This window comes from Heptranchias perlo, chromosome 2, assembly GCF_035084215.1.
Source record: "Heptranchias perlo isolate sHepPer1 chromosome 2, sHepPer1.hap1, whole genome shotgun sequence".
Classification (NCBI taxonomy): domain Eukaryota; kingdom Metazoa; phylum Chordata; class Chondrichthyes; order Hexanchiformes; family Hexanchidae; genus Heptranchias; species Heptranchias perlo.
This window is the reverse complement of record NC_090326.1, coordinates 86668479-86693389: the sequence shown is the minus strand read 5'-3', so window position 1 is coordinate 86693389 and position 24911 is coordinate 86668479.

The following is a 24911-nucleotide window of genomic DNA, read 5'->3' as shown; positions in this document are numbered from 1 at the left end:
TGCTGTCGTCCTGAGAGAAGGCAACATGTTCCCTGCCCATTACATGATAGCCCCTCCTAACGGACCACGGCCCGGATCCTGCACGGCCCCAGTATGAACATCCCTGAGAGATGCCACTAATGGTGCCACAGACTCACACAAAGAAGGCCCAGCTGCCTCATCTACTGAGGTGACCACATGCGCCATGGTTGAATGCAGTGTTGATGCCATGCGTGAGAACCCCACACAAGGTGGTAGTGCACGCTTCTGCAATCTCTGACATGTTGCAGTAGCTCCCCGGCAGCCAGTCCAAAACATTCGGCAATTCCTGGTGCACAAAAAACATTTTTCTTTTAAAGGCATAGCCCCTAAATTTTGTACTTTAGTCCTCTTCAGCAGAGCTAGGATGTGAGTTTGCCCTTAGGGCCTAAAAAGTTCTTATTCTTCACTGATCATGCCAGGATGAGTACATACAGCACTACATATTCTAATATATATAGGTTTCAGAGACTAGTGGTGTAAAATTAAAAACCATTTACAAAAGTTCATACTTGTGAAAACTATAATGTTTACTGCAATTTTCTTTTAAGATATGTATTTTAAACTGATGTTTATATATGTTTCAACTTTAGCACAGTTTGATCAGCCCAATATCTCCCACAGGTATTCAACTTTGTATAATTTATTTTAAAGATTTGTGAATTTTAACAAGAAGCTTAGGCTTTATTATGCTCAAACAACCCCAAACGATCAATTTTGAGCTTCTCCATCAACATCATTAGGCATGTATATATTATTGTCCTCTGAGAAAGACGACAGACATTTTTTTTAAATTTAGTAATTTAAAAATATCCCTTTGAAATACATGCACAGAACATAATTTACAGCATAAAGCCAATCCATAAGGACCAAATTCCCCACACTAAAACAAAATGTAAAAGTAAAGATGTAAGGGAATACTTTTGTTCAAAGTACTTCCCCATTTTATCAAAGAAAGTAATAGTCTGAGAAGAAAATGTCATTTCCTACTGACATGGAGACCCTTGAGTCAGGACCTGCTCGAAGCTAAGCCACTCTAGAGCTGTGGGATCCTGGGAAGTATGTCAGATATATAGATTTTCCAAGGACCGGGTTGGTTTCATAGGATTTCAATTCACCTCAGTGGCTTAGAAAAGTTAACAGAATAGGATACCCAACTCCAGTGTTATTCTGCTGGTTGATTTAACTTTTTATCACTCTATTCTCTGAAAGCTCTGAAAGGTAATACTTAATTACCCCCATTCCTTAAGCTGACTAATGCCAGTTCTAAGTTGAAGATTAAGATTCACGTTTTACTTTAAAATCTTTTGGCCAATGTAATTCTGCATGAAGTTGCTCTTGATTAGCCTTAACAGTCCTAATTCCACTAATTTCCATGAACACATTTTAGAATGGGAGCAAGACCTAGAGTAGCAGTACAATCGGACAAAAATATCCATTATCACTTTCTATCAATATTGTTCCCCTGTTTGCACAAGTCTAATTGTTCACTAAAAACACACATATATGAAAATATGGGCCATAGTCCCATAAGGGAGCTGTTAAATGGATAAATTTCTGTTCAATTGATTTTAAGCCTGTCCAAAATTGAAATCTGCAGTGGTTTAGCTCTGGTGTTGCTGGATTAGTTAACCTTACCTTGCTTGATGGTACTTTTCCTAGAAACATCACTTCAGGAGTTATGCATATCCCTACTTTATATGCAACTTCACACTACATGCTCCAAATATCTAGAAGCTGTGTGATTAATTAACATCTAATTCATAAACCCTGAATTTGTTGCAAGTTCTCAGGAACTAATTAACTTACTGTGAACCTATAGCAGGGAGAACTATGGCTGAGCTTTTATCAACAAGAATGCTAAATATATTCTGACACTTAGAGCAGTTATGACCCCACAGCTTCATAAGCGCAGTCAGCTCGCTGCTAGTGCAGGTGGATAAATTTAAAGTGTGCTTCCTTGAATGGTTACAATGTGAAGAGTTTACAAAGGTTATCATCCAAGGTATGTGTGGGGAATCTTCAAGGGAACAGTTGACATTATGGGGTGAATTTTCACGTTAACCAATATGCAGAAGACAGGCAATAGTGGATTGGCCGCCAGTTTTACACCCTGCTCAATTTTTGTGTCCATCGGGCGCGGTGTAAAAACGGGCGGCTAATCTGCTACCGCCTGTTTTCCACCCAGCGGTAAACGGGAAAATTCACCCCTATGTTTGACATTCAGACAAACTAGGAGGAAGGAGCACTCTGCCATTTGCTTGTCTTACTGCTGTGGCCTTTTAGATAACATTAGATAGCAGCCACCAGGCAGCACTTATTATGCAAATTTTTTATTCACACTATTATCAATAATCCATTGGCATTAATCACAAAGTAACAATATACTTTTTGCTACTAATATTAAATGAGATATATTTTATTGATATATTCTGTAGGACAGCAATACAATGCATCATTAGTTTATTTCTAATTGGAGAGCTACCCTAAGTATCTTTGTAGTTTTTTGTTTTGTTTTAAACAAATGCTTCCATCCCTACAAGGGTTACCTTATTTGGCAGGGCCTTCAACCCAAATATGGGATATAGGGAGGAAAATTACAAAATTTAATTTCTACAGAATGCCAATCTAAGGTCCTTCCATGCCTCTTTCCTGCCTATCATTGTGTTCCCGTCCATTCTGATTTGCTATGTGTTTCTTTTATACTTAATCCGTTTGCCTATTTTTCGCTAGATTTAGCTCACACTTGTGGTTCTAAAGTCTTGATCTGCCTGTATAAATGTTTGCTGGCTCCCAATCTTCCTCTCAAAGCAAGAGTCAGCAAATACTACTGGCAAAAATTTATGGAGGCAGATTAGGGCATGAGGAGGTAGGTCAAGTCAAAGAGGAGCAGACAAGTAGATAAGACGAGAAAGGTCCAGGCCTTAGACTGGAGGAGAATGGGAGAGACAGAGGACAGACATCAAATACTGGTGTGATATAGGGAGTATGGGAGGTGCGTGGAACAGGCTCTCACCAATTGCAGGCACTTGGAGAGTGAGCGAGTAAAGGTAGAAAATGGAAAGAAGAAAAAGAGCAGAAAAAAGTCACAACAGAAACAAATAAAAAAGAAGAGTAGAAACAGAGAAGCAGCAAAATAGGAAGAAGAAAAGACAACTACCGGAGAAGATAAACAGCTAGGGAAGAAAAGCAGAAAGGATAAGCAAAAGACTGGATAAAAGAGGAGCAACATGAACAGTAAATCATAAATATTATAGAATAACGTTACATTTTTTGAAAAAGAATTCTACATACACACAAGTGAAAATACAAACAGAAATATTAAATTGATTCTAATTTTATTTTTCTTTAACCAATTACAATCACGTGTCAACTTGATACAGGAAAAACCAAATGAAAACAAAAAAATGTAACAAACAGCAAAAGTCTGATCAGAAGGTAGGAGATCTGTTAGAGTAGAAAAGTACTTGGAACTAAATCAAGAAACTAGAAGATATATCACCATGGGAACAGAAAAACAGTTTGTGCTGTTAAATGGGACTCAACACTGCCGAGTGGTTTGGAAGCTCTAGGAAAGGCATTCATGCGTATCAGCATGTGACTGGCGAGAAGATTTTGTGGAAATAAATTGTGTCAGCACTGGGATAGCCAGCAATGTGTAAACTACATATGCAGAGAGGGTTTGAAGAATGTTGGCGATGAACTGCCATATTAGTTGCCAATCTCAGTCCAGTTCTGTTCAGATTACCAGAATTCAGTAAAATTGAAATCACAAACAGCAATTAGTGAACTCCATGGGCCATTAATTCGTACAATGGTTCCAGACAGTTTTGGAGTTGTTAGGGAACTTCCTGAGGGCACTGAATCAGATGAATATTACCATCAACAACAGTAAGAGATGAGTACAGATAAATTATGTGCAGACTCTTTGATCAAACTTGTCAAATGCTTATTCTCAGACAACGGGGTCATTTATTCCTCACTGTAAATGGTGAGCAGATTCAGTAATTACATATTTTTCCTTCATTTAAGATGTAGTGAGGACTCCAGAAAGTTCACAGTGGTTTATGTATTTGTCCTCATCAGAGAGATAGCACTTTCAATACATCAATCTCTTGCCCCATTTCCCACAACTTATATTTGCCTCAACTAATTGCAGAGTTTAAAAACAGGTCACTCTCTCCCTGTAATTAAAGTGCTAAAAACAAACATAGTCAGGAGTCACAAGCCATAGTTTATGACAACAGATTCTGTTTTTGAAATAGTCACAGAAGAACCCATCAGGATTAAGTACAAATCTCTTTGAGTTCCTTCTACACTCCATTACGTTTGGACAGAATGAAATTCTATTTCTAAGATCAATCATATATCAGCTCGGTAAGGCTGAAAGTCATCAGGGACTAAATCATGTCATCTTTCATTTACATTTGTTGTTACCCAAATTTGAGTACTTACAACTGGGATTAATAGTATGGTTATTGCTACTGTTGCCAACAAGTTATTATTCCCAGCAATAACAGCTGCAATCATTGCACTTCAAATTAGACTGCGAAGATCACGGTATTTAATTAAAATAGTAACTGGTGTAGCATTAAAGTAAAAGGGTTCTGGTATTCTGATTGCAGGATAAAAGATTTCTCATTCACATACACCAGCAGATTCAGGCCAGTTTGTGTTGCTTTGATGTCATCCTTTGTTTTTTACTACCTTTCTTAATCAAAGAAAATGGCCTAGGAGAAAAAGAAGTGAATAAGAAGCAAATAGAAAGGCAAAGCTGTTAAGGTGTTTATATCATTTCACATGTAAATAAATTTGGCCAACTAGCATAGCCTATATATATATTGATCTGGCAATTTGTCACTTTCTGCCTTATGAAGTGACTGGAGATGTGGGGGATGGGGGGCATCTGGTGTATTCTCCAAAAAGTAAGATATAGTTAAAATTAGGAACACTAACCTTTACACTGTGGTAAATAAAGATTCAGGTGTCAGTACAGATCAATATCCCACAGTTTGACATGTATGGGGAGATTTTTCTAGGTCTATGCCCAGGCACACTGAATCACCTGGGCACAACGAACATCAGAAAATCAAACAGATCAGAGTGTGTGCCTGTAAAGGAAGCTGCTTGATTTTCCAATATTAACTGTCTAGTTGATCCTGTCTGCCTGAGTATAGACACACGACAACCACCCCCATAACATTTCGGGGCAACATTGTACTTCTTACTTTTTGCTGTTGCTTTTATTGTCTGCACACATTTATTTGATCTTTCTAGGTTTGATTCTCGGTAGGATTTCTCCAGATAGGGCAACATTTTCCAAGATCCCATGCCATTGGTAAGACCTGATGTGGAGATGCCAGTGATGGACTGGGGTGGACAAATGTAAGGAGTCTTACAACACCAGGTTATAGTCCAACAGCTTTATTTAAAATCACAAGCTTTCGGAGGCTTCCTCCTTCGTCAGGTGATGAAGGAGGAAGCCTCCGAAAGCTTGTGATTTTAAATAAAACTGTTGGACCATAACCTGGTGTTGTAAGACTCCTTACATTGGTAAGACCTAGTATTCCATGGGCAGCTTTTTGGAAAATCATGTATGCACCGCCCACGATTTTTCGTTCACAGCTAAAATGTAGATGCAAGTTAAGTGTGGCAGTATGTTGATGCTTAAATGCTAATGGACGATTTGTCATTGTTAAACAAGGTTATGACTCTTCCTTTCATTAAATAAATTCACCAACATAAATGAAAGGTTCAGTAAAATACTATTTGTGTTTTTTAAGGGCTTGTTAACATCATGAATGAAGAACTTATACAGAAGTCTGCAGCTGCAGAATCAAACAATTATACCCAGGTCAGTCTAATTATTAGTGAACTTAAAAGATGGAAAGATTTCAAAGTATATAGCAGCAACATTTGTGAATAGTACAAGCACATATGGTGGCAAGTGAGTAAGATTAAATGTAGTTCATGTGGGGAAGTGGAGGGGCATAAAAGCTGCAGAGGGACTTGGATTTATTGGATATATACTTGAAAAGGAAAAATTTGCAGGGCCATGGGGAAAGAGCAGGAGAGTAGGACTAATTTATGTGTCTCTTTCAAATAGCTGGCCCAGGTACGATGGGTTGAATGGCCTCCTTCTGTGCTTTATGATTCTATGATTTTATGAGTAGGAAGAAGCAGTGGCCTCCAGAACTTTTATTCCCCTTTAAATTAGTTCCCATATTCAGTGGAAAGCAGCTTTATACTGTGCATTGTTAGCAGGCACATGCATATGTCAGCTGGGACAACAACTGTAAACATACAAACATATGAAAGGAAGGTCGAGAAAAGATCACCGGGCTCATCTCTTCCACTTCACTGAGTTGACCGTGCAACTTCATGCACCGATTCACTCGCTCCATAACCATACTATCTCCTAGAGGAGACAACAATCCAGAGTAAAATTCTCCAAAGTAAGTAAGCCTAATTCCTGGAGCCTATCATTATATCTAAGAGCTCTAAGGTTTGGTTTTATCCTGGTTGTCCTCTCCTGCACCGGACCAAGGACTTCAATATCCTTCAGCATGTGCGGGGACCAAAACTCCAAATGTAGATGTACCAGCGCCTTAAATAGTGCTCTTCCCTTGGTACTCAAGAGGTGCCTGCAATACAACCTAAAATCATATTTACTTTCCGTATAGCCATCTTGAACTACTTTTGCACTTTAATTGAGTGATTAACTACAACCCCCAAGTCCCTTTCTTGATCTGATACCTTTATAGGGTACCGCCAAATGGTATAAACATGCCTGGTGTTTTCCAGCCCCAAGGACATGACATTGCACTTATCCACATTCAATGATATCTCTCACACACAGGCCCATTCAGTTGGTGCAAACTACAGATTTGATCTGTGCACATTTTTGTATCATCATCAAATTTAATAATGGTACCATTTAAGCACTCCTCTAGATCATGAATGAAAATAATGAACAGCAATATGCCCAATATGGAACCTTCTGGAACTCTGCTTCTAATTGCACCCCAGTCAGATCCACTCCCATAAATAATAATTATTCACTTACAGGATTTTAACCAGCTACCTGTTCAACATAATAACTGTCCTACAATGCAATGCGTTCTAATTTTTCCCAACAGCCGGTGATTTACCAAATGCTTTTTGGAACTCAAGGCAAGCAGCATTAATCAGATTATCTTGATCCATCTGGTCACTTCCTCAAATAACTCAATCAATTTAGTGAGGCAGGATCTACATTTCCAAAAGCCACGTTAGGTATCTCTAATAACCCCCAAACTTTCCAAATGATCATATATCACATTCCATAAAATGCTTTTCAGCAGCTTTCCTACTACTGAAGTCAAACTAATAGGTGTATCATTTCCGGGTTTTGATTTGTTCCCTTTCTTAAATAATGGGATTACATGATCCACCCTCCAATCCATGCGAACCAATCTGGACTTCAATGAACTATAGACTATGTGGACCAGAAACTCATATATGACCTCCCCCATTTCCTTTAACACTGTGGGGTAAATGGCATTCGGTCCTGCAGCACTATTAACATCAGTTCACGCAAGAAGGCATTTGGACTCTAAGGATGGATATGTATTCACTGTGTATGTTTTTTGTGAAGGCATGACCACAGTAGCTTTTATATATAGTCACCAGGAATTTCCTGAAGGAAATCAGCCACTATAGGTTCAGAGGAAGACAGAAAAAAAACGGAAATAGATGCTTCTGTTGATATTCTGCCGAAATTATGGTGATCAGTCAGGAAAACCCTCAAGGAAATTTCTTGTGAGAACTTTTAACAGAGCAAAACATTCGAGGGTCTTTCAAGTCAATAGGGGAATCATACATTGAACAGGAATTGAAAGTAGAATTGTGTGAGGTTTAAGAATAGGTTTTGGGAAGTGGGGAGAGATGTACAAGGTGGAGGGATATAGGAAGAGAATTCCATACTGCAGGACTATGATGGGTGACTGAATGAGAAATAGGGAGACATACAGTTGTCTAAACTCAAAGAGCAGACAATGAATAGAACTTGAGGAGGTTGCAGAGTTAGAGTATGGCAAGTATCACAAAAATTAAGCAATTAGCAAATAGGGAAATAATATTTCTGTTGGCTGGGAGTCAGTGACAAGGGGCTTGATTTTCGCACCCCCGAGCGGGTGCGTTTGTGGCAGAGGGGCTGCGAAAATTGGGGATTCCCGGGGCGGGTCCGGAGCCCGGCTCTAACCCGCCCACTTCTGGGTTCCCCAGTGACGCGCTAACATGCGCGCGCAGCCCCCGCATGTGGGACTCCCGCCGGCAAATAAAGCCGGCGGGATGCCACTTGAAGTAATTCACCAGGTACTTCAGGTCGTTTACAGATCTGATTGACCTGATATTTTAGGAAGGGTGGGATTTTCAGATCAACTGGGACTGTTTCCCATACTGGGGGAAACGCTCCCAGTTGAAATGGACGTGTTGCGGCCATCAGCCTGTGGCAGCAGCAAAGGTCCATTTGACAGGTGGTGGGGGAGACCCTCACTCATTGCAGGAGGCCACTCTGTCACTTGGGACAAAGTTTGGCCTCCACCACCCTCTTCCTAACAATAAAATTCACGAACTTGCACACTTACCCCGGTGTCCAGACACATTTACCTACCTTGCGGACCCCCTCAAATGTACATCTTCCGGATGAGGGCCGCCATAGCTGCAGTCATGACCTCCTCGGAGGGCGAACAGCATCACCAGCCTCGCCGGCCACGCCGTCCACCTCTGACACGTGGAGCTCCACAACACAGTGCTGAGATACATCCACCTGCACAGCAGGAGGGAGGGCAACGGCAGAGAGAGATGCGTCGCAGAAGGCACTACCCTCACCACAGGGTCTACAGACCGAGGCTCAGCTTCCTGGACCACTCTGAGCAGCAGTGCACATGGAGGCTCAGAGTCACTTGACATGTAGTCGTGGACATCTGCAGCCTCCTTCATGCCGAGCTGCTCCCGGCTGGCCCGAGCACCATCTTCTTACCTGTCGCTGTCAAAGTCATCACTGCCCTCAACAACTTCTCCTTCGCATCCTTCCTGGGTGCCACCGGGGACATCGCCGACATCTCTCAGTCGTCTGCACAAAAGAGCCCTGCAAATACACATACACCCACTCTACAGTGACACAATGGGTGGCATCAGTTGTGGGTCTTCATTGTGATCCTCAGGAAAGGGCATTATTGCACAATCCAGACAAGATTCGCAAAGACGTGGCAGTAGCGGTGACAATATAATATGTTATGTGAGTTGATCATAAATTAAATAGAAGTAAAAACCATGACAAACCCTCAAACACCCTTGTGCATCCCCTTCATGCTCACAACACATTTGCCTTACGCTTCCTCCTGCACATATGTGATGCATGCCCTGTGGCTGCAGCACAGGTAGTGGCAGGTTGGGTGAGGCTGACTGTGAAAGAAATGCATGAGAGGGTGAGTATGAGATAGAGCCATGAGATTGTATAAGGATTGGGTTGAGTGGTAGTGGTGGGATGAGTACTGGCGAGGTGAGTAAGTGCAGGTAAGATGAGGATGAGGTTTGAGTGGGTGTGAGGGGTGATGTGACAGAGTAGTGTTGGCAGTGCGGAAGGAGATGTGGGGTGGGGGCGATGATGTGGCAGATGGACTGTAAGGGAATGAGTAAGTGTACTCACTTCGGCTGACCTACTTAGGTCATTGAAGCGCCTCCTGCACTGTATGCAGGTGGGCGATATGTTGGTGGTGCAGGTGACCTCCTCTGCCACCTCGAGCCAGGCCTTCTTGGTGGCAGAGGCAGGCCACTTGCTCCCGCCTGCCGGGGGGAAGATCTCTGTACTCCCCCTCCTCCTCACCCCATCCAATAATACCTGGAGTGAGGCATCATTAAACCTGGGAGCAGCCTTTCCCCTGGGCTGCTCCATGCTGTAATTTTTCCTATTTTCTGCAGCATCAGTCAGTGGAGGACTGTCCCTTTAAATAGGTCTCCTCCAGCTGACAGCCTATGCTGCGCATGTGCAGTCCACCCGCTGCGCAGCTTTCCAGCGCGAAACCCGGAAGCAAAGGTAAGTACCTTCAATCAAGATGCAATCGCGTGCGGAGCACCCCGATTTCAATGGGTGTGTTACCCATGCGCCCAGTCGACCCCCCGCTCCAACCTGCCGCCCTCCTAATATCGGGCCCAAGGAGTCATCAATTTAAAATTGTTGCAGAGAGTGAAAGATGCAAGGTGCAATTTCTTTGTACAGAAAGTTATTGAAGCTTTGGATGCTTTGTCACAGGAAATGCTTGAGGCAGAGACCATTGCAACTCTTTAGGGGAAATTGAATAAATATTTGAAGCAAAGGAAGATATCGGTGAGAGAGAACATTGTAGTGGGATTAGTCCTGGATCAGACTGGCACAGAAACAATGGGCTGAATGTTCTGTTTCTGTCCTGTAACCTTCCATGGTTCTATATTTCTGTAATCTGGATATCCTGTGTTCTCACAAGAGAGAAAACAATTAAGAAAAGTATGGACACAATGAAATTGTTCAAATATTCTACTAAATTGTAAAGAACCACAATAGTTTGATTTTGTGAAGCTGTTATAGTTTATTAACTCACACATATCTCTTGCACAAGGTGATGGCACAATGTACCATATAATACATGTTAATGATAATGACACATAGATGACAAAACTGACAGTATTAAAAATATTTTGTTCTGCATTACTTCACGGGCCATTATATAGTAGGTACTATCAGCTGCAGATGAACATATACTGAGCCAAGATTAATTCTAATCTAAATTTAAGGCAATTAAATGCAAAATCTTGATCAAGCATAAATCATGTCCCCAATTATCCAGATTCTATTGCTCTGCACATGGTCATCCCACAATCAGATTTTACCGAAGGATGGTATGTTTTACATCAAGTGATTTTTGTGTAAATTATCTGTTTTCATTCAGTTGTTTTTGTTTAGATTGAATTGTTGAATGAATGATTAAAGGGGCTCTGAACTTGATAGAAACCCTGATTCAGAATATAATACTGAGTGAGGAGTATTTAGTTTTAAACAGTTAGTTATTTGCTTTTCAGGAGTCAACTGTATGATTTTATTAATATTTTAGACTGTAACAATTTGTATTTGTAGCTTCTAACATTTTGTCTCTATGTTCATTATTCTGATTTACCTTTCTGAATTACTTTTTTTTTATTCACTCATGGGATGTGGGTGTCGCTGGCGAGGCCAGCATTTATTGCCCATCCCTAATTGCCCTTGAGAAGGTGGTGGTGAGCCGCCTTCTTGAACCGCTGCAGTCCGTGTGGTGAAGGTTCTCCCACAGTGCTGTTAGGAAGGGAGTTCCAGGATTTTGACCCAGCAACTATGAAGGAACGGCGATATATTTCCAAGTCAGGATGGTGTGTGACTTGGAGGGGAATGTGCAGGTGGTGTTGTTCCCATGTGCCTGCTGCCCTTGTCCTTCTAGGTGGTAGAGGTCGTGGGTTTGGGAGGTGCTGTCGAAGAAGCCTTGGCGAGTTACTGCAGTGCATCCTGTGGAAGTACACACTGCAGCCACGGTGCACCAGTGGTGAAGGGAGTGAATGTTTAGGGTGGTGGATGGGGTGCCAATCAAGTGGGCTGCTTTGTCCTGGGTAGTCTCGAGCTTCTTGAGTGTTGTTGGAGCTGCACTCATCCAGGCAAGTGGAGAGTATTCCATCACACTCCTGACTTGTGCCTTGTAGATGGTGGGAAGGCTTTGGGGAGTCAGGAGGTGAGTCACTCACTGCAGAATATCCAGCCTCTGATCTGCTCTAGTAGTCACAGTATTTATGTGGCTGGTCCAGTTACGTTTCTGGTCAATGGTGACCCCCAGGATGTTGATGGTGGGGGATTCAGCAATGGTAATGCCGTTGAATGTCAAGGGGAGGTGGTTCGACTCTCTCTTGTTGGAGATGGTCATTGCCTGGCACTTGTCTGGTGTGAATGTTACTTGCCATTTATCAGCCCAAGCCTGGATGTTATCCAGGTCTTGCTGCATGCGGGCATGGACTGCTTCATTATCTGAGGGGTTGCGAATGGAACTGAACACTGTGCAATCATCAGAGAACATCCCCATTCTGACCTTATGATGGAGGGAAGGTCATTGATGAAGCAGCTGAAGATGGTTGGGCCTAGGACACTGCCCTGAGGAACTCCTGCAGCAATGTCCTGGGGCTGAGATGATTGGCCTCCAACAACCACTACCCTCTTCCTTTTGCTAGGTATGACTCCAGCCACTGGAGAATTTTCCCCCTCATTCCCATTGACTTCAATTTTGCTTGGGCTCCTTGGTGCCACACTCAGTCAACTGCTGCCTTGATGTCAAGGGCAGTCACTCTCACCTCAACTCTGGAATTCAGCTCTTTTGTCCATGTTTGGACCAAGGCTGTAATGAGGTCTGGAGCTGAGTGGTCCTGGCGGACCCCAAACTGAGCATCGGTGAGCAGGTTATTGGTGAGTAAGTGCCGCTTGATAGCATTGTCGACAACACCTTCCATCACTTTGCTGATGATTGAGAGTAGACTGATGGGGCGGTAATTGGCCGGATTGGATTTGTCCTGCTTTTTGTGGACAGGACCTTCCCTGGCAATTTTCCTCATTGTCGGATAGATGCCAGTGTTGTAGCTGTACTGGAACAGTTTGGCTTGAGGCGTGGCTAGTTCTGGAGCACAAATCTTCAGAACTGCAGCCGGGATTTTGTCGGGGTCCATCGCCTTTGTTGTATCCAGTGCATTCAATCGTTTCTTGATATCACGCGGAGTGAATCGAATTGGCTGAAGACTGGCTTCTATGATGGTGGGGATATTGGGAGGAGGCCGAGATGGAGCATCCACTCGGCACTTCTGGCTGAAGATGGTTGCAAACGCTTCAGCCTTGTCTTTTGCACTCACGTGCTGGACTCCACCATCATTGAGGATGGGGATGTTTACAGAGCCTCCTTCTCCTCCGTGCATCTTTGCAAAGGCAAAATAAGAGACAATCAAGTGCACTGACAATCGCTGTTGACATTTAGAACTTCTTTTGACCCAATTTGATCAGGAGTAAGTTCCTTTTGGAGTAAAGCTGCAATATGTAATAACGAGGTCAGTTTTCCTGTGGGGTGTATCTTGGGCGGATTCCAGCATTGAAATACTTTTTTTTTGTATTTTTGACATTTAAGGTGTAACATCTTGAGATGGAAGCTCTCAAAACTTTTCATAGAATCACAGAACCATAGAATCATTCAGCACAGAAGGAGGTTATTCAGCCCATCATGCCTGTACTGGTTCTTTGAAAGACCTGTCCAATTAGCCCCACTCCCCTGCCCTTTCTTCACAGCCCTGTAAATTTTTCCTTTTCAAGTATATATCCAATTCCTTTTTGAAAGTTACTCCTGAATCTGTTCCACCACCCTTTCAGGTAGTGCATTCCAGATCATAACAACAATTTTATGTAGATTTCCTATGGTATTCATCATGGCACCCCAGGTGCTGAGGGTAGAGGTAGGGATGAGAATGTAGGGCAGGATGCACATCTCTAATAAAAGGATTTGGAAATTAGTTTGTAAAAGATCCTCTCAGAGACTACGAAGCAGACTTTCAGTGGTGGGTGGGTGGGGGTGGGTGTTATCTCCTGATTATCCACTGTAACTTTAGCGTATACAATTGAAGATCCCTGTCGAAATTATTGGCACATAAAATGATTTGATTGATACCTGGAAAATAAATAAGTATCATTTTCCTTATCCAAGGTTTAAATTGTTCCTTTAAAGCAGCACATTTACATAAATCAACAAATCTATGCAGGTGATATTAAAACATATCGTTACCTTTTATGGTTTATCTGTTTAAAGTATGGATTTTTATCATGAAGCCCACAAATTTATAAAATGTAAGAACATTTTAAACCAATTGGCAAACTTCTGTCTTTACCAAGTATCTCTGCAATAATACTTAGTGCTACTAAAATGTTTTGCGAAAATAAATCTTTAATTTCAGGACTTTTATTCAGAGCATAGGAACATAGGAACAGGAGTAGGCCATTCAGCCCCTCGTGCCTGCTCCGCCATTTGATAAGATCATGGCTGATCTGTGATCTAACTCCATATACCCGCCTTTGGCCCATATCCCTTAATACCTTTGGTTGGCAAATCTTAAAGAGCCTCTCTCTAAACTTGAATAATGGTACAATGGTTCTATTATCTTCAGTTTCAAAGCTTATTTCTAGGAGTGAAATGAGGAGAAACTAAAAAGATGACCAAAAGGATTTTCAAAGAATATTTGGAGTGATTTTATTGGATCCCTTTCTCTTTCCCTTTAGTGGTAGATTATGTTGACGGCTCATGCTTTATTTCTTATTTTCCTTAATATTTTCTCATTTGAGGTTTATCTACCTGCCTCATTCATGTTGTTTCATAAGTTGAAACCATGATGAGGATAGTAAAAAGAATTAGAGACAGATGTTAATTAGAGATAGCCAATTTGGTTTTAGGAGCTACAAGTCATGCTTAACCAATTTACTGGATTTCTTTGAAGAGATTGCGGACCTAGTGGATAGGGGTAAAACAGTTAATGTTGTATACATGGATTTCAGGAGGACATTTGACACTGTCCCACATAATAGACCATTGTATAATGTTTCCATTATGAGTTATCTGTGTGGAAGCCAGTTGTAAATGATGTGTCACAGGGGTCATTGTTGAGACACTGTTAAGTCTAATTTTTATAAATGATTTGATGAATGGACTCATGTTCAAGGTATGTGAATTTGCAGATTGTATCATATTGAGAGCAATGGTAATGATAATTATCAATGTGCATAAATCCAGAAGGATCGAGAGAGGCTAAATCTGTGGGCAGAGAAGTGGCAGATGCAATTTAATATGGATAAGTGTAAAGTTATGGGATTTGGCAGAAGGAACTGTGGATAATGTACTAAAAGGATGCAGTGTTACAACAGGAAAAAGATCTTGGTGTTTTGGTTGACAGATCTCTGAAATCATTGGCACAGTGTTCACAGAGAATTAGAAAAGCGAACTGAAGTAAAGTCAAAAGATGCAGCACCAAAATGATGTCTGGACTTACACAGACCAGATCTGGAGTACTGAATGCCATTATGGTCTCCTTATTTTAAAAATGATTTTCGCCTAGAAATTCAATTGCTGGACCGTTTGGGAGGAGGTTTGCAGTACAGCCCTGACCACATATCCAGATTTGTGATTGTATGCTGCATGCTGTTTAACTTTGCGATAATGAGCGACCAGCCCTTACCACCATCTGGGTACCAAGCGGTGCAGGTGGAGGAGGAGCAGGAACCATCCTTCCTATCCCCAATACTGTCCTGCAATCCTTATTACCATCAGCCTTACTACCACCATCCAGCTGCCTTCCTTCAGCCGGAAGTGCCGAGTGGATGATCCATCTTGGCCGCCTCCCGATATCCCCACCATCACAGAAGTCAGTCTTCAGCCAATTCGATTCACTCCACGTGATATCAAGAAACGGATGAGTGCACTGGATACAGCAAAGGCTATGGGCGCCAAAAACATCCCAGCTGTAGTGCTGAAGACTTGTGCTCCAGAACTATCCACGCCTCTAGCCAAGCTGTACCAGTACAGCTACACCACTGGCATCTACCCGACAATGTGGAAAATTGCCCAGGTATGTCCTGTCCACAAAAAGCAGGACAAATCCAATCCGGCCAATTACCGCCCCATCAGTCTACTCTCAATCATCAGCAAAGTGACGGAAGGTGTCGTCGACAATGCTATCAAGCGGCACATACTCACCAATAACCTGCCCACTGATGCTCAGTTTGGGTTCCGTCAGGACCACTCGGCTACAGACCTCATTACAGCCTTGATCCAAACATGGACAAAAGAGCTGAATTCCAGAGGTGAGGTGAGAGTGACTGCCCTTGACATCAAGGCAGCATTTGACCGAGTGTGGCATCAAGGAGCCCTAGTAAAATTGAAGTCAATGGGAATCAGGGAGCAAACTCTCCAGTGGCTGGAGTCATACCTAGCACAAAGGAAGATGGTAGTGGTTGTTGGTGGACAATCGTCTCAACCCCAGAACATTGCTGCAGGAATCCTCAGGGCAGTGTCCGAGGCCCAACCATCTTCAGCTGCTTCATCAATAACCTACCCTCCATCATAAGGTCAGAAATGGGGATATTCGCTGATGATTGCACAGTGTTCAGTTCCATTCGCAACCCCTCAGATATTGAAGCAGGCCGATCCCGCATGCAGCAAGACCTGGACAACATCCAGGCTTGGGCTCATAAGTGGAAAGTTACATTCGTGCCAGACAAGTGCCAGGCAATGACCATCTCCAACAAGAGAGAGTCTAACCACTTCCCCTTGACATTAAACAACATTACCATCACCGAATCAACCCACCATCAACATCCTGGGAGTTACAATTGACCAGAAACTTAACTGGACCAGCCATATAAATACTGTGGCAACAAGAGCAGGTCAGAGGCTGGGTATTCTGTGGTTGGCTCCTGACTCCCCAAATCCTTTCCACCATCTACAAGGCACAAGTCAGGAGTGTGATGGAATACTCTCCACTTGCCTGGATGAGTGCAGCTCCAACAACACTCAAGAAGCTCAACGCCATCCAGGACAAAGCAGCCCGCTTGATTGGCACCCCATCCACCACCCTAAACATTCACTTCCTTGACCACCGGCACACAGTGACTGCAGTGTGCACCATCCACAGGATGCACTGCAGCAACTCGCCAAGGCTTCTTCGACAGCACCTCTCAAACCCACGACCTCTACCACCTAGAAGGACACAAGCAGCAGGTACATGGGAACAACATCACCTGCACGTTCCCCTCCAAGTCACACACCATCCCGACTTGGAAATATATCGCCGTTCCTTCATCGTCACTGGGTCAAAATCCTGGAACTCCCTTCCTAACAGCACTGTGGGAGAACCTTCACCACACGGACTGCAACGGTTCAAGAAGGCAGCTCACCACCACCTTCTCAAGGGCAATTAGGGATGGGCAATAAATGCCGGCCTCGCCGGAGATGCCCACACCCCATGAACAAATTTTTAAAAAGTCCAGCCTCATGGGTCTTGCCATCACTTCACTACAAATATTAACACCAACACCAAATCCAGAGAAAAAAAAATCCAACAACTCAATTCCATCTATATATAATGTTTAACAGGAATAATTAAGAATCACCTGTGAGCAATCTCTTAGTGCCTATCATGTGTGCTCGTTTACCTATTGTAATGCTTCCACAAAGTATATCCCTCAGTGTGCTGCAGCTTGGGAACTGAAGACCGCTGAATTTCCATTGAGGGCACATCAGTCGGGTGACCTTGACCAGCAGTGGGCCTTGAGAGACCGGCTGCAGGGCATGAGCTGGGGCAGTCTGGTCTAGTTGGCTGTATGGCACTAACAAGAGCACTGGCGGAGTGGGTGACAGGGGAGCTGACAGGCTGTCATCCTGAGAGAGGACAGCAGGTTGCCTGTCCCATGGAGCCAAGGCCACTCTTCTGGGGCTGCGCCTCAGCACTCTTTCTGCTCTGCACAAGAACAGAGTGGAGGAGTGATGTGAAGCTCTGGAGGCACCGGTCAACTCTGACCCCCAGAGCCAAGATGGCAGCAATGCGAGCTGCCAGTGAAGCTGTCAAAGCTGTCACCAGAGGCTCCATGATGGTGGGTGCCACTGTCGTGTTCATGGAGCAGACCACATTCTCCATGTTGGACAGAATGGACTCCAAGTTCTGACAAAAGTTGGAGCTGGTCTCTTCCATGCTCTGAGCCATTGTGCAGAAGGTCGCTGGCTGCTCAGTGCACCTAGCATTTCCTAAGCCCTCAAAGTCAGCATCTGAGTCCTCTAGACTAGAGTTAGTATGTGATCTTGCCTTCTGGCGAGCTGGTACCTGTGGCGAACTATCACCCAGCCCTCACTCCTGCACATTCGTGCCTGTGATTCACCACATGAAGACCCTTTCTCTAAATTATCCTCTAAAGTACATGTGGTGCCAATATCTGAGTTGGTGCTTATGAGGGTGAGATCGAGTGATGCTGCATCTTCAGGAAGACTTTGCTCCTCTTCTGTACCATCACAGGGACCTTGACATTTTCAGCACCTGAAATGAAAGAGAGGGACAAAGGTTATCTTTTATTGTGAAGGGAGAGCAGAAAGAGTTTAGTGGCTGTGGAAAGCAGCTGCTGTTTGTCATGTAGAGTATGTAGGGTGAGATAAAAGTGAGATGAGATAAAGATGGTAAGGTGTGAAGTGACCCTTTATGACATCTCCTCCAGCATCACCATTCACCATGACCACGACACATCCCCCTTGAGTAGGGAGACAGTGTGCAGGTGACCTCTGGCTTCTCCAGTCATCGTCTGCTGTCTCATGTTGTGTGCGACCTTCACCTGCAACAAAGAAGGGATTGTGTTAAGCTGTTTTGAGAATGTGTCTGCCATGGTCGAATAGTGTAGATGTTGTGTGTGAAGTAAGGGTTGTCATACTGGTGAGAGTAGGAGGTGCAGAGTGCATGAGTAAGAGACTAAAGAGGTGATGGAGTAAAGTGTGATGCAGTGATTGTAGGAGAGTTAAGGAAAGCGGGGGAGGAGTGTTGTGAGTAGTAAGGCTGCAGGTGGTGCAGTTGTGAGGCGAGAGTAGTTGATGTGAGAAACAGGAATCTTACTTTGACAACTCTGGTCTGGTCATTAAACTTCTTCCGGCATTGCAGCCATTTTGTGGGAGCTAAGCTCCTTGAATTGACCTTTTCAGTAACCTCTTTCCACTGGCAATGGAATTGTTGCCTTGAGGGCTTTCTGTCCTCTGGGGGTACAGGATCTCCCTCCTCCTACCCAATGTCTGGATCTAGGCCTCCGAAGTGGCACCGCAGAACCTGGGGTTCCTTTCTACTGATCCTGCAGCCATTTCTCTGTTCACAAGCATTTCATCCTATTTGCTGCCACAGTGCACCTCCCCCTTAAAGGGTGCAGACTGCCTTTAAGTGGCATCTGAGACACCTGGGGCAGGATTTTAATATGCCAGTGGGAAGAGTCCGGGGGAGGGAGGATGATTTGCAGGTGCGAAACCCGGCAGGGAAGTAGGCGGGTCGCGATTGTGATCACGACCCTAATGCGGCCAATCAAAGCTTCTTCCAGGTTTCGCGCCCGGCAGCCAGCCTGATTAACAGGCTGTGGGGGGGGGGAACAAAGATTAGAGTGGAGACATCGGACATCAGGATCAGAGTGGAGACGTCAGACATTGGGATCAGAGGGCAGACATCGTAGATCGGGATCAGAGTGGAGACATCAGAGATCGGCGGGGGGGGGGGGGCGGGGCATCCAGGCAACATCGTTTTTAAGGTATGTTTATTTACTTTGTTTACAATGGGAAATGTAATTTTATTTAATTTATTAGGTTTATTTTTCACTGATCCGGCCCTTCCCATCTGGTTTCACCAGGCATGAATGGGAAGCCGTGGGAAAGCCGCCCAGGTAACGTTAAAATCTTTTTAATTGTCCAATACACAAAAAATAAACTACCTTAAGTACCTCAATGAGAAACATTTGCCCCTTTAATTATCAGCCCGCCGGATATAAGTGGGGGCAGGACTTCCTGGTGACTGTTGTACGCACACACTCAGATTTGCCTGAGTCTCATCCAAAATGTGCGGGTTCCAGCCGGGATGTCTGCCCGCTCCCAAAACCAGCGATTTTGATTGTCCCCCTCTCCGCCCCCAACCCACACATTTTTCCCTTTTAAAATCCTGCCCCTGATTTCTGGCCCCACCAAACAGTCGTGCAGCCAATAAGCAGTGGAGGTAGTGCCAATTGTACACCTGACAGATGATAATGAGTTCCCAACACAAATTTCACGCGGTCCCTGCACCCAGGTGAACAGTTGCATTCAGCACATGCCTGCCCCTTGCATGCTCGTTTTAGTGTGCGATCAAATTTCTTGGTCTTTGGGTTTTATTCAGTGATCCGATGCTCACAGCCCAAAGGGAGTACAGGTCAGAGATACGATGACAACATTCATTTTCTGACCTGTCCCTGCTTTAAGCACCCCTCGATGCTACGAGCACAGGATCACGAAATTTACCCTGTTGAATTATTGGGCTGTTAGTTTCATCTCAGAATTAAGAGGAGTGATTGGTTAACATGGGATTTTTCTGTCCTGAAAGGAGAAAACTGAAGGGTGAGTCAATGAAACTATTTCAGATTGTGAGGGGTTTAGAGAATTTGGATCCAAATGAGATTTTCCGCTGCGTATGGAATTGAAGATCAAGGGGTCATGGTGTTAAATTAAGAAAATCGGAGATTCAGGCAACTTTTTTCAGTAAAACAACAATTAACATATGGAACAGACTACCATTAAGGGTAATTGTAAACAATTTTACAACACCAAGTTATAGTCCAACAATTTTATTTTAAAATCCACAAGCTTTCGGAGGCTTCCTCCTTCCTCAGGTGAATGTGTCCACATTCACCTGAGGAAGGAGGAAGCCTCCGAAAGCTTGTGGATTTTAAAATAAAATTGTTGGACTATAACTTGGTGTTGTAAAATTGTTTACAATTGTCAACCCCAGTCCATCACCGGCATCTCCACATCATGGCTACCATTAAGGGTAGTGGAACAAGAAATTACGTGGAGGTTGAAAGCAACTAGGCAAGTCCCTGTCAGCAAATACTATTCAGGGCTATTAATTTAAGAAATGCATCAAGGTAATTTGGTAGGTACGAAAAGCAAAAAACTGCTGGAAATCTGAAACAAAACTAAGAAATGCTGGAAACACCCGACAGGTCAGGCAGCATCTAAGCTCTGATAAAGGGTCTACACCTGAAAGGGGGAAAGTTTAACACCTGGGCAGGGGTGGGGGGGCAGTTAAATTGAATGGCTGAAATACCCACTCCATTCCTGCTAGGCTGGAATTTTTACATGCCTTTTTAAAAATTTTTTGAATGCAGAGAATCATACTGATGAATGCCGGGAATTTTCTCCACGATGTTTACATAGACTCAAACTGTGACATGCTGGGAATTGTGTGCTATTTGTAGTGAGTTGTATATGTTAAATCTTTTCAGCAGCAAGCACATAAACTCAAGCTCTAGACTTCCCAGAGAGGCGTGAGCCTCCAACAAGAAATGTTGTGAGACACATTTTAAACATAGAAAATGTTATTGCATTGGTAACTTTATTTGTTTTGTTGTAAATTTTCGATTTGTATTTTTTTAACTGCATGATTTTTAGTTTTCATTTCTACTTGCTGATTGGTATATTCCCTACCTGTTCAGTGATTTGTTGCTATTTTACGAATATGAAATTTGAAACTGTGACACAAACGTTTGCACCTGTCACCTCAGGTCTCACCTGTACTAAGGTGTGATACCTGAGAGGTGATAGACACAGGAGCACGTCATATGCATTGTTTTTATACAAAACTCCTAAATGTTACACAAATAAAACTTAGGACACTTGGGGCTGGATTTTCCTTCAAGTGGCGGAGTAGCAGTGGGGTGGGACTTCCGCCTGTCCCCGCTTGACTCCACCCTGACCCTGAGCCACTGCACAGTTTTAACCTTATTTTTTAGGGAGCTTTCCAGGGTTGCCTATAAGAATATAGGCTTGGATGTATTCCCCACATTTAGATTTCTTTTACATATGGCCTGTGGGCGGTTAAATGGCCAGTGTGGGAAATGGGGGCAGAGGCGCAAGGAGACAGATACGCTGGTGGATGCTTCCCTATATTGTTTTCTGACTGATCCACCAAGATCCACTGAGAAATTGGTGGAAGGTGGGGGGGAGGGAGAGGGCAGAAAGTCCAGGCCATAGTGTTAAAGAGCAATTCAATTCTTTACTTTAATTTGGTCCTGAGTATCACTTTATTAGCCTGAAATAAAAATCCATTGCTATTTAGTTATGAATGTGTGCTTAATTAATTAGAATTTCTAACTAATTAGATTATTTTATGACATAAAAATATGTGTTTAATGTGCTAATTCTAACTAATTATCATGTTTTAATTAGTTAAAAATAGATTTTTGACTAATTAGCAAAATATCTTTAATTAAATAGCAAGAAGGTTTAACATTTACATTTCATGCTTGAATCCTCATTTAAGTACAAAACTATTCTGTTTCAAATTGAATTTTTATCATTGTGGAAATACAATTATTACTAACCCTTTTTTTGGGTATCACACATGGAATGGTGTAAGGAGGAACAGAGATGCTCAATTCAAGAACAATTTCTCAGTGCAAAGTGATGTGTACAGCACACTGCAGCAATTCTCCATCGCTAAACTGCAAAATGTTTTAAACACAGATGAATTGAGTGGAAGAGCCCACATCACCCGATAGGCAGAGGAAAGCAATGCAGTAGACTTAGTGACCAGGCAATGCAGTTAAGCAGTTCGCAAATTAAAGAGGTCATTTCTTTTATTCAGATTAGCTTAAGTTATATATTAAAGTGATCCACTGTCATGAAATAAGTGGCGTCTAGCAGCTTGGCCAAGGGGTAATGAAAAAAACTACTGCTGAAGGGAACTGAAGTGAAATAATAAACATGACAATGAATTGTGCTCAGGGCTACTTGAAGTACCTGACTACCAAATACGTAAGGAACTTAAGTAATATTGAAGAGCTTTCATTTAAAAGTCTTGCAAGATTTATTACAAATGCATTCAAGTTTAAACTGATAGGCATTAAAAAATAAAATATTAAAATATTTCAGTCTCTTCCTTTATTTTTCACATATAATTGGTTTGTCACTTTAATGGCCAGCAAAAATAAAGTCTAGACCTTGAAAATCTGCAGGGTCGGGATGTAGGTGCACCTTCGCTGCTGACTGGGATCGGAGGAGGTTTCTTCATTTACCTTTCCAATAGCAGACAACTGCACCATTAGGGGTGTGCCTAAGGTGCCTGCAAGTCAAAGAGACTGGGGAGGGGGGAATGAAGGGCTCTCCTACTGGGAGAAAAAAACTTACACATGTCCCAGCAGCACGATTTGTAAGGAGGCCGCTTTTAAACATGTATTTTTTAAATTCCTTCTCCTCTTTGAAGGTTCAGGCGATGATCCAGCCTGAACCTCCAGGTGGGCCCTACAACCGCAGACTATCTGATCAGGTATACCTCTGCTCATGCTAAACTGGTTCCGACTCCTGCGTTAATGATTATGTTTGAGGCAGACAGAGGCTTTATCCTCAATAGGCCAACCAGAATCCCCAACGTAAAGCTGGGATCCAGCATACCCTCCCTTGGCCCTTTCAGCATATTCCCAGTGAAGTTAAGTGGCAGTACACCAGAAGAGCCATGGCTTTTGGTGTTCTACTCCCCTAGGCAAAGAAATACTGAATTCTTTGACAGTCTTTGTAAAGTGTCTTATTTTTCTTATGTTTTAGTTACAGAAAGTGATCAGCAATTAAAATAATGCTAATTGTTAGTTATGAGTAATGTTTTGCAACCACAATCAGTTTTATTATTCTGAAAGAAACCACAGTCTTCATTACTAGCTACACACTTGTTAATGAATAAAACACTGAGTAAATTTGGCAATCCTGCACTCCAGCAAGCAGCAATGCTTGAGGGGAGCACTGGTTGGAGAATTGGAGCTGCAGTGGTGTAGCCCTCGTGATTACCTAGGCTGGTCAGCTGTAGTGGACAATTGTAAACCGTAATACTTAAACACCACCGTATTCAGATTTAAGCATCCATATGATTCATCTGGAATTCTTAATATGAAGTCAAGATTCCAATGGTCAGTGAACACAAGGGTCAGCTTCTTCTGGTTTTTACAGTTAACACTGCAGAATTTGAAAGGACAAAGTAGGCACTTCTTTTTTAAATTCATGCCTTGTAGCTGCCAGGTTAACTACAGAATCTCCAATGTATGCAATTACCACAGCATGTCGAAAATACCTGAAGAAAGGATCTCAGTGGTTGGGATGAGCCTGAAAATAAGCCAGAAAACGCAGCCAACGCAAATGGGGCCAGTTCAGTGAAACTGGCAAGGGTTTTAACTTTAAGTATTCAGTACTGACCAACTGAGACCATAAAAGTAAGATAGTTTTTTATTCCTTACATCTATTTTCTTCCTCTTCACTACTTTTAGCAGAAAAAGAAAGCGTGTGTAAAGAAGTCTTCTCTACTTTGTATTCGTAGCTACTTTTCGCTAGAGTAGCAAAAAGGGGAACACGATATCCTGCTAGTTATAAGGTTCAAGTTTGATGGACTCGATATGATCCAACCCAAAGCTGACCGGCTTTCCCTTTTTTAAAAGTATGGGGTCGATTTTAACTTGCAATTGTGGGTGCGTTGGTGGTGGGGGGCTGCAAAAATCAGGAAAACCCTGAGCGGGTTCAGAAGCCTGCTCCAACCCGTTGACTTCTGGAGTTGCCACAGACGTACCTGTGTGCACACGCGCTTCACGAATCCGCAAGTCCTGTGACAATTAAAGCCAGCGGGACGATACTTAAACCACTTATTGACATTGTTGATCTTGTTTAAGTCGTTAATTTTGTGGCGATTGAGGCAGGGGTGCGATTTTAATTCAGCCTCAGCATATTTCTCGTGCTGTGGGAAACACTCCATGTTCAAGGAGACGTGTTTCAGGCAGCAGCCAGTTGGACATTTAAATGCCTGTTTGACAGATGGGGATGAAAGGTAAGTTATTGCAGCAGGGCACTCAGGTGTCTCAGACAAACTATTGGCTGGGAGATCTTTGTGTTTAGACTGAAAATTCTTGGTTTACACTCAGAATTCTTCTGTTTACACATATTTCCCAACTTTTTGGACCTCCTCAAACTGACGCAATCAGGATGGGGGGGTGCCATGGCTGCATTCATCATTACATCCGAGGATGAGCAACATCACCAGGC